Source organism: Scyliorhinus torazame, chromosome 1 (assembly GCF_047496885.1).
Source record: "Scyliorhinus torazame isolate Kashiwa2021f chromosome 1, sScyTor2.1, whole genome shotgun sequence".
NCBI lineage: Eukaryota > Metazoa > Chordata > Chondrichthyes > Carcharhiniformes > Scyliorhinidae > Scyliorhinus > Scyliorhinus torazame.
Genome location: NC_092707.1, coordinates 286740141 through 286754009, shown reverse-complemented (window position 1 = coordinate 286754009; position 13869 = coordinate 286740141). Strand labels below are relative to the sequence as shown.

The following is a 13869-nucleotide window of genomic DNA, read 5'->3' as shown; positions in this document are numbered from 1 at the left end:
TCAACTTCCAACATTATTTGCCACTTATTTTAATGATTTTGACAATAACTATTACAAATCTGCACTATCCATCACTCTGCCACATGGACACAAAGGCCACCAGGTCTACATATTAACATGCCAGTCAAAGACTACATCAGGTTGCAGCTAATGCTGGAGCTCAGTCATCACTGATCTAATTAAAACCGATTTTCTCTTAAAAACATCTCATTAAAATTGCCACCCAGGAACTAAATGTGTTTGAAATACTTTGCGAATCAAAGAGGTAAACGTCTGTTCCATCAAATAACATCAACAATACAATTGCTCTGGGCCAGTTTTGGAAGATCTCAAATTAGTGTGAAAAATAAATTCAGTTACACATTAAGAACTCAGAGGGGCTGCATTGCAGCGTAGTGGTTAACACTGCTGCCTCATGGCACTGAGGACCCGGGTTTGATCCTGGCCCTGGGTCACTGTCCGTGTGGAGTTTGTACATAATAAAAGTCTTGATTAGTCGGTACACAGAGGGAGAATTAACGTCTTTGGGATTTGTGGGAGGAAACCGGAGCAGCCAGAAGAAACCCACGTAGACATGGGGAAAACGTGCAGACTCCACACAGACAGTGACGCAAGCTGAGAATCGAACCCTGATCCCTGGCGCTGTGAAGCAAGAGTGCTAACCACTGTGCTGCCGTGCCGCCCATTCTGCTCGCATCTGCGTAGGTAGCACCCCCACAACCCAAAGATGTGCAGGATAGGTGGATTGGCCACGCTAAATTGGGCCTTAATTGAAAAAAAATAATTGGGTACTTTAATGATTTTTTCCCCAAAACTTGGAAAGCTTTAATTGTTTGGCAATATATAGGCCAAATGACTCAACAATCAAATCCACACCTAAACATGCAAACGAAAAGGAACAATATTTGCTGAACAATCTCAAATGTGATTAATATTCATTTTTAAAAAAGCATTAAACTGATATAAATTGTAACAGGAGGGCAGCACACTGGCCCAGTGGGTTAGCCCTGCTGCCTCACGGCGCCGAGGTCCCAGGTTCAATCCTGGCTCTGGGTCATGGTCCATGTGGAGTTTGCACATTCTCCCCGCGTTTGTGTGGGTTTCATAGATCATAGAATTCACAGTGCAGAAGGAGGCCATTCGGCCCATAGAGTCTGCACCAGCTCTTGGAAAGAGCACCCTACCCAAGGTCCAGTTCTCCACCCTATCCCCATAACCCAGTAACCTCACCCAACACGAAGGGCAATTTTGGACACTAAGGGCAATTTAGCATGGCCAATCCACCTAACCTGCACATCTTTGGACTGTGGGAGGAAACCGGAGCACCCGGAGGAAACCCACGCACACACGGGGAGGACGTGCAGACTCCGCACAGACAGTGACTCAAGCCGGGAATCGAACCTGGGACCCTGGAGCTGTGAAGCAATTGTGCTAACCACAATGCTACCGTTTCACCCCCCACAAATCAAAGATGTGCAGGTCAGGTGGATTGGCCACGCTAAATTGTCCCTTAATTTGAAAAAATGAATTGGGTACTCGAAATTTTTAAAAAAAATTGTAACAAGAGTACATCCACAAAGATTATTGTAGTTTTCAGCTGTCCCTCAATTCGAGAATGACGTGTGCTCAGGGTTGTGTGTTTGTGCCATGGGTCTGCATGTCGCTGAACATGCTGATTTTCAACCCACAGATCTATTGGCACCATGGGGCAGGACATCCTACGAGGTAGTGGGATTGGAAGTGCAAGAATTTTTTATTTTCTTTCCTTCCTTGCCACCGCGCTGTCATCATTAAGATGTTGGGACTCAGGATGCAGTTTGATGGATAAGTTGTTACTATTCTGAACAATTGGTAGCAAGCACCTTCCAGTCATTAATATCAATGTTGCTGTGCTTTAAGAACTTCAGAGTGTCTGAAGTGTTTTCTTTGTCCTTCCCTGGAATGTTGGCCATTTGAGAGTTGAGAAAACAGGATTTCATGAGGGAAGAGGCTCTTTTGTTCTCCTTTCCAAACATTTTCCACATTATACTCCATTTTTGCCTAATTACTTAACCTATCAATATCTCTTTGTAAACTGTTTGCATCCCTCTTGCAACTTGCCTTTCCATCTATTTTTGTGTCGCCTGCAAATTTGGCTACAGTACAACAGGTAGAGGCAGTCAAATTAACATTTCAGTATTTTCCAGCAATCTGCATTGAGAAGGGAATGAATGATGAGTAAAAGGCCACATTCCCACCCAACAGTAGATACTTTTGTAATCCAGAACTGAAAACTGGAACTGCTACCACAGAAATACAGGGCGCCCAAAATGCAGCGTGGCCGATAAAATCCGGGAGACCCCGCTCCCGGGATTTACTCCTTGCGAGGTCTAACCGATCTTGTGATACGCTGCGATGTAAACTCCGTCCTTTGTGGGTGGGATCACACTTTAGCAAATCTGCATATTAGAGTGAGACAGCTAGTCTCACTGTAATGTGCAAATTCCCGAGGTAACCAAGGCGTTGGAATATTGTATGGATGGAATGCGGAGAGACAAGGCACCGAAGATAAACATTGAGCCAAGAGTAAATTAGCAGGTTCTTGACCAATCAATCAGTACGAAGGCCTGACAAAATATATAGAACCGTCTTCACCCAGTTTGATGACATATTAGACTACTGTTTTTACAGGGGTGTAGATTTCACCCTGTACTAGAACCGGAAATTGAAGCAGAGCCAAACACACAGGTCAGGATTCAAGCTTGCTGCCCAGCTGAGCACATTACGAGTCCATTAGTAAGTACCCTGTTTTGGCAAAAGTGGCTGAGAAATGCTCTGAACATGTTCTGCTGCAGGGACTAGACTAGCTGAGAGGCGTATTAGGAACTTATCACTGTAAAGAATGGGAAGAGGAAATTGTTATAGAACATAGAACAATACAGCGCAGTACAGGCCCTTCGGCCCACGATGTTGCACCGAAACAAAAGCCATCTAACCTACACTATGCCATTATCATCCATATGTTTATCCAATAAACTTTTAAATGCCCTCAATGTTGGCGAGTTCACTACTGTAGCAGGTAGGGCATTCCACGGCCTCACTACTCTTTGCGTAAAGAACCTACCTCTGACCTCTGTCCTATATCTATTACCCCTCAGTTTAAAGTTATGTCCCCTCGTGCCAGCCATATCCATCCGCGGGAGAAGGCTCTCACTGTCCACCCTATCCAACCCCCTGATCATTTTGTATGCCTCTATTAAGTCTCCTCTTAACCTTCTTCTCTCCAACGAAAACAACCTCAAGTCCGTCAGCCTTTCCTCATAAGATTTTCCCTCCATACCAGGCAACATCCTGGTAAATCTCCTCTGCACCCGCTCCAAAGCCTCCACGTCCTTCCTATAATGCGGTGACCAGAACTGTACGCAATACTCCAAATGCGGCCGGACCAGAGTTCTGTACAGCTGCAACATGACCTCTCGACTCCGGAACTCAATCCCTCTACCAATAAAGGCCAACACTCCATAGGCCTTCTTCACAACCCTATCAACCTGGGTGGCAACTTTCAGGGATCTATGTACATGGACACCTAGATCCCTCTGCTCAGCCACACTTTCAAGAACTTTACCATTAGCCAAATATTCCGCATTCCTGTTATTCCTTCCAAAGTGAATCACCTCACACTTCTCTACATTAAACTCCATTTGCCACCTCTCAGCCCAGCTCTGCAGCTTATCTATATCCCTCTGTAACCTGCTACATCCTTCCACACTATCGACAACACCACCGACTTTAGTATCATCTGCAAATTTACTCACCCACCCTTCTGTGCCTTCCTCTAGGTCATTGATAAAAATGACAAACAGCAACGGCCCCAGAACAGATCCTTGTGGTACTCCACTTGTGACTGTACTCCATTCTGAACATTTCCCATCAACCACCACCCTCTGTCTTCTTTCAGCTAGCCAATTTCTGATCCACATCTCTAAATCACCCTCAATCCCCAGCCTCCGTATTTTTTGCAATAGCCTACCGTGGGGAACCTTATCAAACGCTTTGCTGAAATCCATATACACCACATCAACTGCTCTACCCTCGTCTACCTGTTCAGTCACCTTCTCAAAGAACTCAATAAGGTTTGTGAGGCATGACCTACCCTTCACAAAGCCATGCTGACTATCCCTGATCATATCATTCCTATCTAGATGATTATAAATCTTGTCCCTTATAATCCCCTCCAAGACTTTACCCACTACAGACGTGAGGCTCACCGGTCTATAGTTGCCGGGGTTGTCTCTGCTCCCCTTTTTGAACAAAGGGACCACATTTGCTGTCCTCCAGTCCTCTGGCACTATTCCTGTAGCCAATGATGACATAAAAATCAAAGCCAAAGGTCCAGCAATCTCTTCCCTGGCCTCCCAGAGAATCCTAGGATAAATCCCATCAGGTCCCGGGGACTTATCTATTTTCAGCCTGTCCAGAATTGCCAACACCTCTTCCCTACGTACCTCAATGCCATCTATTCTATTAGCCTGGGACTCAGCATTCCCCTCCACAACATTATCTTTTTCCTGAGTGAATACTGACGAAAAATATTCATTTAGTATCTCGCCTATCTCTTCAGACTCCACACACAATTTCCCATCCCTGTCCTTGACTGGTCCTACTCTTTCCCTAGTCATTCGCTTATTCCTGACATACCTATAGAAAGCTTTTGGGTTTTCCTTGATCCTTCCTGCCAAATACTTCTCATGTCCCCTCCTTGCTCGTCTTAGCTCTCTCTTTAGATCCTTCCTCGCTACCTTGTAACTATCCATCGCCCCAACCGAAACTTCACACTTCATCTTCACATAGGCCTCCTTCTTCCTCTTAACAAGAGATTCTACTTCCCTGGTAAACCACGGTTCCCTCGCTCGACGCCTTCCTCCCTGTCTGACCGGTACATACTTATCAAGAACACGCAGTAGCTGATCCTTGAACAAGCCCCACTTATCCAGTGTGCCCAACACTTGCAGCCTACTTCTCCACCTTATCCCCCCCAAGTCACGTCTAATGGCATCATAATTGCCCTTCCCCCAGCTATAACTCTTGCCCTGCGGTGTATACTTATCCCTTTCCATCATTAACGTAAACGTCACCGAATTGTGGTCACTGTCCCCAAAGTGCTCTCCTACCTCCAAATCCAACACCTGGCCTGGTTCATTACCCAAAACCAAATCCAACGTGGCCTCGCCTCTTGTTGGCCTGTCAACATATTGTTTCAGGAAACCCTCCTGCACACACTGTACAAAAAACGACCCATCTATTGTACTCGAACTATATCTTTTCCATTCAATATTTGGAAAGTTAAAGTCTCCCATAATAACTACCCTGTTACTTTCGCACATATCCAGAATCATCTTCGCCATCCTTTCCTCTACATCCCTAGAACTATTAGGAGGCCTATAAAAAACTCCCAACAGGGTGACCTCTCCTTTCCTGTTTCTAACTTCAGCCAATACTACCTCGGAAGAAGAGTCCCCATCTAACATCCTCTCCGCCACCGTAATACTGCTCTTGACTAGCAGCGCCACACCTCCCCCTCTTTTGCCTCCTTCTCTGAGCTTACTAAAACACCTAAACCCCGGAACCTGCAACATCCATTCCTGTCCCTGCTCTATCCATGTCTCCGAAATGGCCACAACATCGAAGTCCCAGGTACCAACCCACGCTGCCAGTTCCCCTACCTTGTTTCGTATACTCCTGGCATTGAAGTAGACACACTTCAAACCACCTACCTGAACGCTGGCCCCCTCCTGCGACGTCAAATCTGTGCTCCTGACCTCTATACTCTCATTCTCCCTTACCCTAAAACTACAATCCAGGTTCCCATGCCCCTGCTGCATTAGTTTAAACCCCCCCAAAGAGCACTAACAAATCTCCCCCCCAGGATATTTGTGCCCCTCAGGTTCAGATGTAGACCATCCTGTCTGTAGAGGTCCCACCTTCCCCAGAAAGAGCCCCAGTTATCCAAAAATCTGAAACCCTCCCGCCTGCACCATCCCTGTAGCCACGTGTTTAAATGCTCTCTCTCCCTATTCCTCATCTCACTATCACGTGGCACGGGCAACAACCCAGAGATAACAACTCTGTTTGTTCTAGTTCTGAGCTTCCATCCTAGCTCCCTGAAAGCCTGCCTGACATCCTTGTCCCCTTTCCTACCTATGTCGTTGGTGCCAATGTGGACCACGACTTGGGACTGCTCCCCCTCCCCCCTAAGGACCCGGAAAACACGATCCGAGACATCACGTACCCTTGCACCTGGGAGGCAACATACCAAACGTGAGTCTCTCACGCTCCCACAAAATCTCCTATCTGTGCCCCTGACTATAGAGTCCCCAATTACTAATGCTCTGCTCCTCTCCCCCCTGCCCTTCTGTTCTGTTTTAATGTTTTTTTTTTTAAAGCCTCTGGCATTTGTTGCCCTGCTTTCATTACCCTCAGGTAGCAGTGACCTTCCCACTTGAACCAGTGCATTACACTGGAGTGATTTGCTTGGCACTCGAAGGCAACAGAAAAGTTACCATGTCAGGACTGGTGTCACATGTAGGTCACACTGGGTAAGGATGGCAAATTTCCTTCCCTGAAGGACATTAGCGCACAAGCTGGGATTTTAATGATAATTCGCGAGCTTCCTGCTCACAGACTTTTTTTATTTCCAGATTTCAAAGACCGAAATTAAATTAAATGACACAAAACATGCCTTTTAAAAGCATGTAGATTGTAAAGAAACACAATGTCCAGCTAGATAAGCAGTTAAGGATTCTGGAATAACTCAAATCTTCACCTTTGAAGAATAGAGTTGCAAACAAGGAGAGAGAGTTAAGATTTACTGCTGGTTTCCTTGATCACTCACCTAGTTTAGCCAGAATTCACAGCAGGATGTAACTGGGGTGGGGCGGCACGCTGGCACAGTGGTTAGCACTGCCGTCTCGCGCCGCAGAGGACCCGGGCTTGGCCCCGGCCCACTGTTGTGTGGAGTTTGCACATTCTCCCAGTGTCTGCGTGGGTCTCACCCCCAGAACCCAAACACGTGCAGAGTAGGTGGATTGGTCGGGCTAAATTTGCCCCTTAATTGGAAAAAAAAAATTGGATACTCTAAATTTATTTTTAAAAAAGGATGGCATTAGGGTAAGATGACTCAAGGCCACCACTTAGTTGGACACATGTTGGAATGAAACCTCAATGTCCTGGGTGAACCCACAAAATAATGTTGAGTATGGGTGCGGTGTGGCAGAGACATCTGACCCATGATGGCAGGGTTTGTTCTGTGGGGTTTATCTGCGCTAATCCCACAAACAAACATTGGCCTCGATAACTGAAAACATTTCCGTTAATAAGAGCTCATATAAATCCTAGCTTGCATTTCTTAAGGAAAAACTCTAAATCCAAAGACTGCTAGAAGGAGATATGGTTTCTTGGGCAACAGAATATGTTCTAGTTTTGCTGAAAAAAAGGCATGCTGTCAAAACCTTTCATCTTGCACTCATCAGGACAGGAGAATACCAAATTTCAACGAGAATAACAATTTATAAGACATGGGAAAAGGCAAATATGCTGATCGGTTGAGGTATTGCCAGGGAGAATGCACCAAGGAACTATATCCCACACTTCTGTTTAATTCAAAAAAGCCACAATGCCTGGACTTATCCCTTTTGCCTGCAGAGGACAGGTCCCTGTGTATAAATAGATATGGCTTCCAATAATCTTAACTTGGTTGTTTTTTAAAAATAAATTTAGAGTGCCCAATTATTTTTTCCAATTAAGGGCAATTTAGCGTGACCAATCCACATACCTGCGTATCTTTTTGGGTGGTGGAGGTGGCAAACACAGGGAGAATGTGCAAATTCTACACGGACAGTAACCGAGGACCGGGATCAAACCCAGGTTCTTGGCGCTGTAAGGCAGCAATGCTAACCACTGCATCACCGTGCCGCCCTCCTTAAGTTGGTTGTTAAGGATTGTTCAGCAAATGCTGTCCAATCACAGAATCACATCGAACCTCACATATTATGTTCTGAGCTTTGCAAGCCAAAAGGACATTCTGCTTGATACAATATGTCAATCATTGGAATGTTTGTCAATGTACATGGCATCATACTGGCACGGAAATTAATATACCACATTACTCATTTGTGAGATGGGCAGAATATTCTTTTGCCAGACGGCAGCACTTGCGTTGCAACTGAATGTATAACTCTCTTTCCAGAACAATCTCTATAATTCCCCCGCATGATCGAGTGAGATTAGGTGATGTTCCAGGACTCCTTTCTGATCCTATCCAAATCCTCCCACTGCACTGGAGAAACAACCGGCCATTTGCACCAGATACATTAAAAGAGATAAAGGTTGCAACATTGCTAAGTTGTCTGCCAAATGGAAAGGCAGCAGCCAGCCTGCGCACAAAGACCATTTCTCCTGCAAAAAAAAAAGTGATCTAAAATCAACAACTCAGAGGTGACTTGGCCAGCAATGCAACTGAGGAATGAGGAAAGAACTGAAGCGATCGAGCAGAAAATCAAATTGATCGGAGGATGAGATTAGACTCCTGATGGAACTAGATCAGCAGATCCAAAGCACTAACAAAAAAGAAAGACCAGTACCCCAGAGAAATCCAAGAAAATAAACACGATTTCTGACAAATGTCATGTTCTCCAAGTGGCTGTCGCAGAAACAGAAACTGGCCCCCAAGAAAGCCTCCTTGATTTGGTGCTATCAGATGTAGAGGATTCAGTAGATGCTGATCGAACACAAATCAGTGTGTTTGAACTACAAACTCAGCAAGAGGGATCCCCAAACAGAGAGAATGCAATGACCAGCCCACCCAAGGTGAGGAATTACTTGGTAACAAGGGCCACGAATGAAGGACACTGAGTGTCAGTTTAAATCGAGAAAACTATGGAGATGATGCTAGAGATTAGCAAAGCCAAACCTTACAAGAGGAGGAGGCAGGTGACAATGAACGCACATCAGTGGAGACAGATATGGAAATCCCCCCAAAAAAGCACCAACAAATTTGTTCAGCTATTATACCAACTTTATCAATGTTGGCTGGCCAGCTTGACAGAAATATCAGCTGCAAAATGAACTCAGAGGAACTGAAATGTTACTTTTCAGCAAAGACAAACAAAAATGGCAATTATCAAGAAATCAATGTTTACATAGGTCACAGTGACCAAAACAAGCTGATGGTAATGGGAGAGAGGGGAGATTGAACAGGCAAAAGCACAGATGATGATGCAGGCAACAGAATAGGTTAAAACTTAGTGACCTTGTAAACTACATGAAAGATGACACAAATCACACTCCTGCAGCTCTGCACACGGATTCAAATAAGCCACCATCTCAGAGACTTTAAAGAAACTCTAATGGTACAGACAAGGCACACCTCATTGACAACTGGCTGCCAATAACAACCGTACCCATATTATTCTGCCTCGCTACTGCACCACTTCACTGAAATAATTGCATGGCTATTCAAGGCTTTGGAACGCAAACCTCGGCAGGAAGGTTTCATTGCCACTGCCACTGGATGCTCCGAAAATCTCGTCATAAAGGTGCCCAAGAATAGTAACAAAGCTGGCTAGAGACTGTGTAGACTTAACCAAAGCTTTCAACTCAGTTGGACACAAGATGCTGTTTAAGGTCGTCATGAGATGCAAGTGCCAAGAGAGTTCATTCAGTTGGCTCAGAATCTATATAAGGATACAACTATGATGATAAAAAGTGATAGAATCAAAACTGACCATGCACATAAAATGGGGCATCAAGCATGCGAGCTTCTATCACCAATACTATTCAATAGATCAAGCTGAGAGTCACCCAAAAATTCAACAGAGTTCAAAACCCATATTATTATCCTGAAGATCTCCTTTCATGGATTTGACAAACTTCTCAAAATACAATGACCCAACTGGATAGACAGATGAAAAGTTGGTTAAAGGAGATACTGCAACATTCTAATGTGCCACCACAAATGAGATTCTATATGCTGGAGGCCTAGATCTGACCACATTGGAGATTCAAATCCCTTCCACATAGCCTGGGGATAGGAACTCGGAATATCCCAGTGATACATTCAGAACACCCTCCAATAATATGCAAAAACTCTCTCGACAATATTGTTTGTATCAGGAAACTGAAATGAATCAGAAAGGTTGAGGAATTCATCAAAACTAAGTATACGCATCCTGCCAAAAACTAGGAGTAACATAGACCAGGGCCCACGACAGATGATTCATTGGATTGCGAATGACAGGTTCACTTGAGCAAAACCTAAGAATTGGAATGGAGATTGGAGACAGAGAGTTCAAGAGATGGATGAAGCTTTAACATTAAGGCTCAGGCATCAGATTTTATAATGACAATGCTTAATTCATGGATCGGCTTGGTTTTATTGTCACGTGTACCGAGGTACAGTGAAAAGTATTGTTCTGCAAACAGTCCAGGCAGATCATTCATTCCATATATGAAAAAAAACCCATAGGACATGCATGAATACACAGTGTAAATACATACACACTGACAACAGTTGACGCATACGGAGTGCAGTACTATTCAGTAAAGAAGATGTGAGAAGATCAGTCCAAAATAGTCATTCAGAGGGCAGCACGGTGGCGCAGTGGTAGCACTGCAGTCTCAGCACTCAAAACAGCGCCGAGGTCCCAGGTTCGATCCCGGTTCTGGGTCACTGTCCATGTGGAGTTTGCACATTCTCCCTGTGTTTGCGTGGGTTTCGCCCCCACAACCCAAAGATGTGCAGGGTAGGTGGATTGAACACACTAAATTGCCCCTTAATTGGAAAAAATTAATTGGGTACTCTAAATTAAAAACAAAAGAGAGTCATTCAGGAGTCTGGTAACAGCAGGGAAGAAGCTGTTTTTGAATCTGTTAGTGCATGTTATCAGACTTTTGTATCTCCTGCCCAATAGAAGAAGTTCAAAGAGTGACTAACCCAGGTGGGAGAAGTCTTTGATTATGTTGCCCACTTTCCCAAGGAAGCGGGAGGTGTAGACAGAGTCAATGAATGGGAGGCAGGTTTGTGTGATGGAATGGGCTGTGTTCACGATTCTCTGCAGTTTCTTATGGTTTTGGGTGGGCAGTTGCCATACCAGGCTGTGATGCAGCCAGATAGGATGCTTTCTAAGGTGCACCTGTAAAAGTTGGTAAGAGTCAATGTGGACATGACGAATTCCCTTAGTTTCTTGAGGAAGCATAGGCGCTGTTGTGCTTTCTTGGTCGTAGCATCGACGTGGGTGGACCAGGATAGATTGTTGATGATGCGCACACCTAGGAATTTGAAGCTGTCAATCATCTCCACCTCGGCACCATTGATGCAGACCGGGCTGCGTATGATACTTTGTCTGAGGTCAATGACCAGTTCCTTAGTTTTGCTGATATTGAAGGAGAGATTGTTGTCACTGCACCCTACCCACTAGGTTCTCTAATCTCTGTCCTGTGCTCTGACTCAACGTTTTTCGAGATCCGACCCACTATGGTTGTGTCGTCAGCAAACTTGTAGATGGAGTTGGAGCCACATATTTTGCCACACTATAGTAGGGGGCGAAGTACTCAGCCTTGTGGGGCCCCAGTATTGAGGATAAACACATCAAAATTCAAACAATCCCGGTGCATAAAAGGACTTCTGTTAAGATGTAACCATTTAACTAGGAGCACCCTTTCTTAAAGATAGACTCATAAAAGCTTTGACAGCAGGCCACTTCTCCAGCAACACACAAGTTCTGTATTGCTAAGCGATAACTTGTATACCTGTGACAGGCACAACAAAGGCCTGTCAGTTAAGAATGCACGGATCAAATGTCACAACAAAACCCCGGAGAGGCTGAGAGAACAACTGTCCAAAAACAAATGAACCTAGTGAAGAATTCATGTCCAACACACTGGATGAACTACTTTGCAAGCCCAGTATATTTGCAAAAACGCAGCAAATGGCAGCTTTGGGCATGGAAACAATGACATGAATCTCAAGAGAATGTGGGTGGGGAAAAAATGTGTAAAACACAAAGCACTTAACACCCTTGGATTTCAATCTGATCAAAGGCTCCTCGGTCAAATTCGTTGGTTTTGGGCGTAAGAGGGGAAGTGGTTTGAAAATAAAATAACACCCTCATGAAACTTTTAGAAAGATTGACACTTACACAGCGCATTGCAAATATCTCTCCCATGCTGAGCAAAACTGTTAACCTGCAATGTTACAAATCTTGATTGATTTGTATTGGATAACATCCGGATCAAAGATCGAGGCCTAAACATTGGCACTTGGTGCTTTTTCAATGTTTACCTCACTCATTATTATGAGTGCTGAGGTTGCTGACATTGTGTTTAATGGATAAAAGCAAAGTATCAGATGGTTATGGGTATGGCCAGGAAGGATGCTCATTGCATGACACACTGATTCCTGGGCCTTTAGTGGTGGAATAATGCACGGGCTGCCAATTCACAGATTTACCCAACACCTCAGTGCCTGCAACCCTCCTGTGGCCTGGCTGGACATTATCACATGGTTGAGTCAAGTAAAGACTAGAAAGAAGCACATTATAGTATGAACATAGGAACAGGAGTAGGCCATTCGGCTGGCTGCACCTTTCAATTAGATCATGGATGATCATCTACCTCATTCCTGCACTATCCATTGATGCCATTAGTATCCAGAAATATGTCTATTTTGGTTCTGAACACACTCATGTTTGCATTTCCACAGACCTCTGAGGTAGAGAATTCCAAAGATTCACCAACCTCTAGGCCTAAATGACCTGTCCCTTATCCTAAAACTACACCCCTCGGATCTGGATCCTCCAGCCAGGGGAAACATTCTACCCTGTCGAACTCTGTAAGAATTTTCTAAGTTTCAATGAGGGTCACCCTTCTCATTCTTCTCAACTTTGGAGAATACAGGCTCAGTCTCTTCATACGACAATCTCGCCACCTCTGGGATTAATCTGGTATACCTCCACTCCTTCTATGCCAAGTATATCTATCCTTAGATAAAGGGACCAAAATGGTACACCATAGTCCAGATGAGGTCTTGCCAAGGTTGCAGCAACAAATCCTCACTCCATTACTCAATTCCCCCTGTGATAAAGACCAACAGATCATTTGCCTTCCTAATTGTTTGTTGCACCTGCATGCTAGCTTTTAGTGACTCAGATCCCTTTGGACACCCATACCTTTCAACCTCTCACCATTTCAGAAAGATTCTGGCTTTGCATTTTTCTACCAAAATAGATAACTTCACACTTATTCGCATTATATTCCACCTGCCATGTTCTTGCTCATTCATTTAACCTGCCCAAATCCCCTTGAAATCTCCTTACATCCTCCTCTCAACTTACATTCCCACCCAGTTATTACAACTGGCCCCCAAATCCAAATCATTTATATAGATCTGAGTTTTTCAAACTTTCTTTCCCGGGACCCACTTTACCATTCTGCCAACCTTTGGGACCCATGACAGCTCACACTAGCACAGCTTTGTCCTGTGGACTCTCCTGCGCAGCTCTCTCCAGAGATTAAGTTGAGAGATCCTGGCCTGCTTGTGTCTCTGGCCCACTCTTCCTTATTACAAAATGATCCATCTTCAGTTCCTTGCAGTCCTGTTGCTCGCTTGCTGACAGCTAAAAGATGGAGGAATCTCTCCTCTGTGATTTGCAACAAAAGCACGGACGTACAGGGCACATGGTGTCAGTATATCTGCCGGGCACATGACCTGCACTCTGCCGCTGCTTCTGGCGGCAAGGTTACATCGTTGCATTTAAAAGCCAGTTCTTTTTAAAACAAATTTAACGGCTGTGTTTATTAGTTACAAAAATATTGGAGATGGGAGAAATGGACAGG

The 13869-nt window shown here is 44.6% G+C and overlaps 1 protein-coding gene across 1 annotated transcript in view; it reads right to left on the bottom strand.

Annotated features, from left to right (window-relative positions):
- Positions 1-13869, bottom strand: part of spred2b (sprouty related EVH1 domain containing 2b) — a 175207-nt gene that overhangs the window by 32838 nt on the left and 128500 nt on the right. The window lies entirely within an intron of this gene.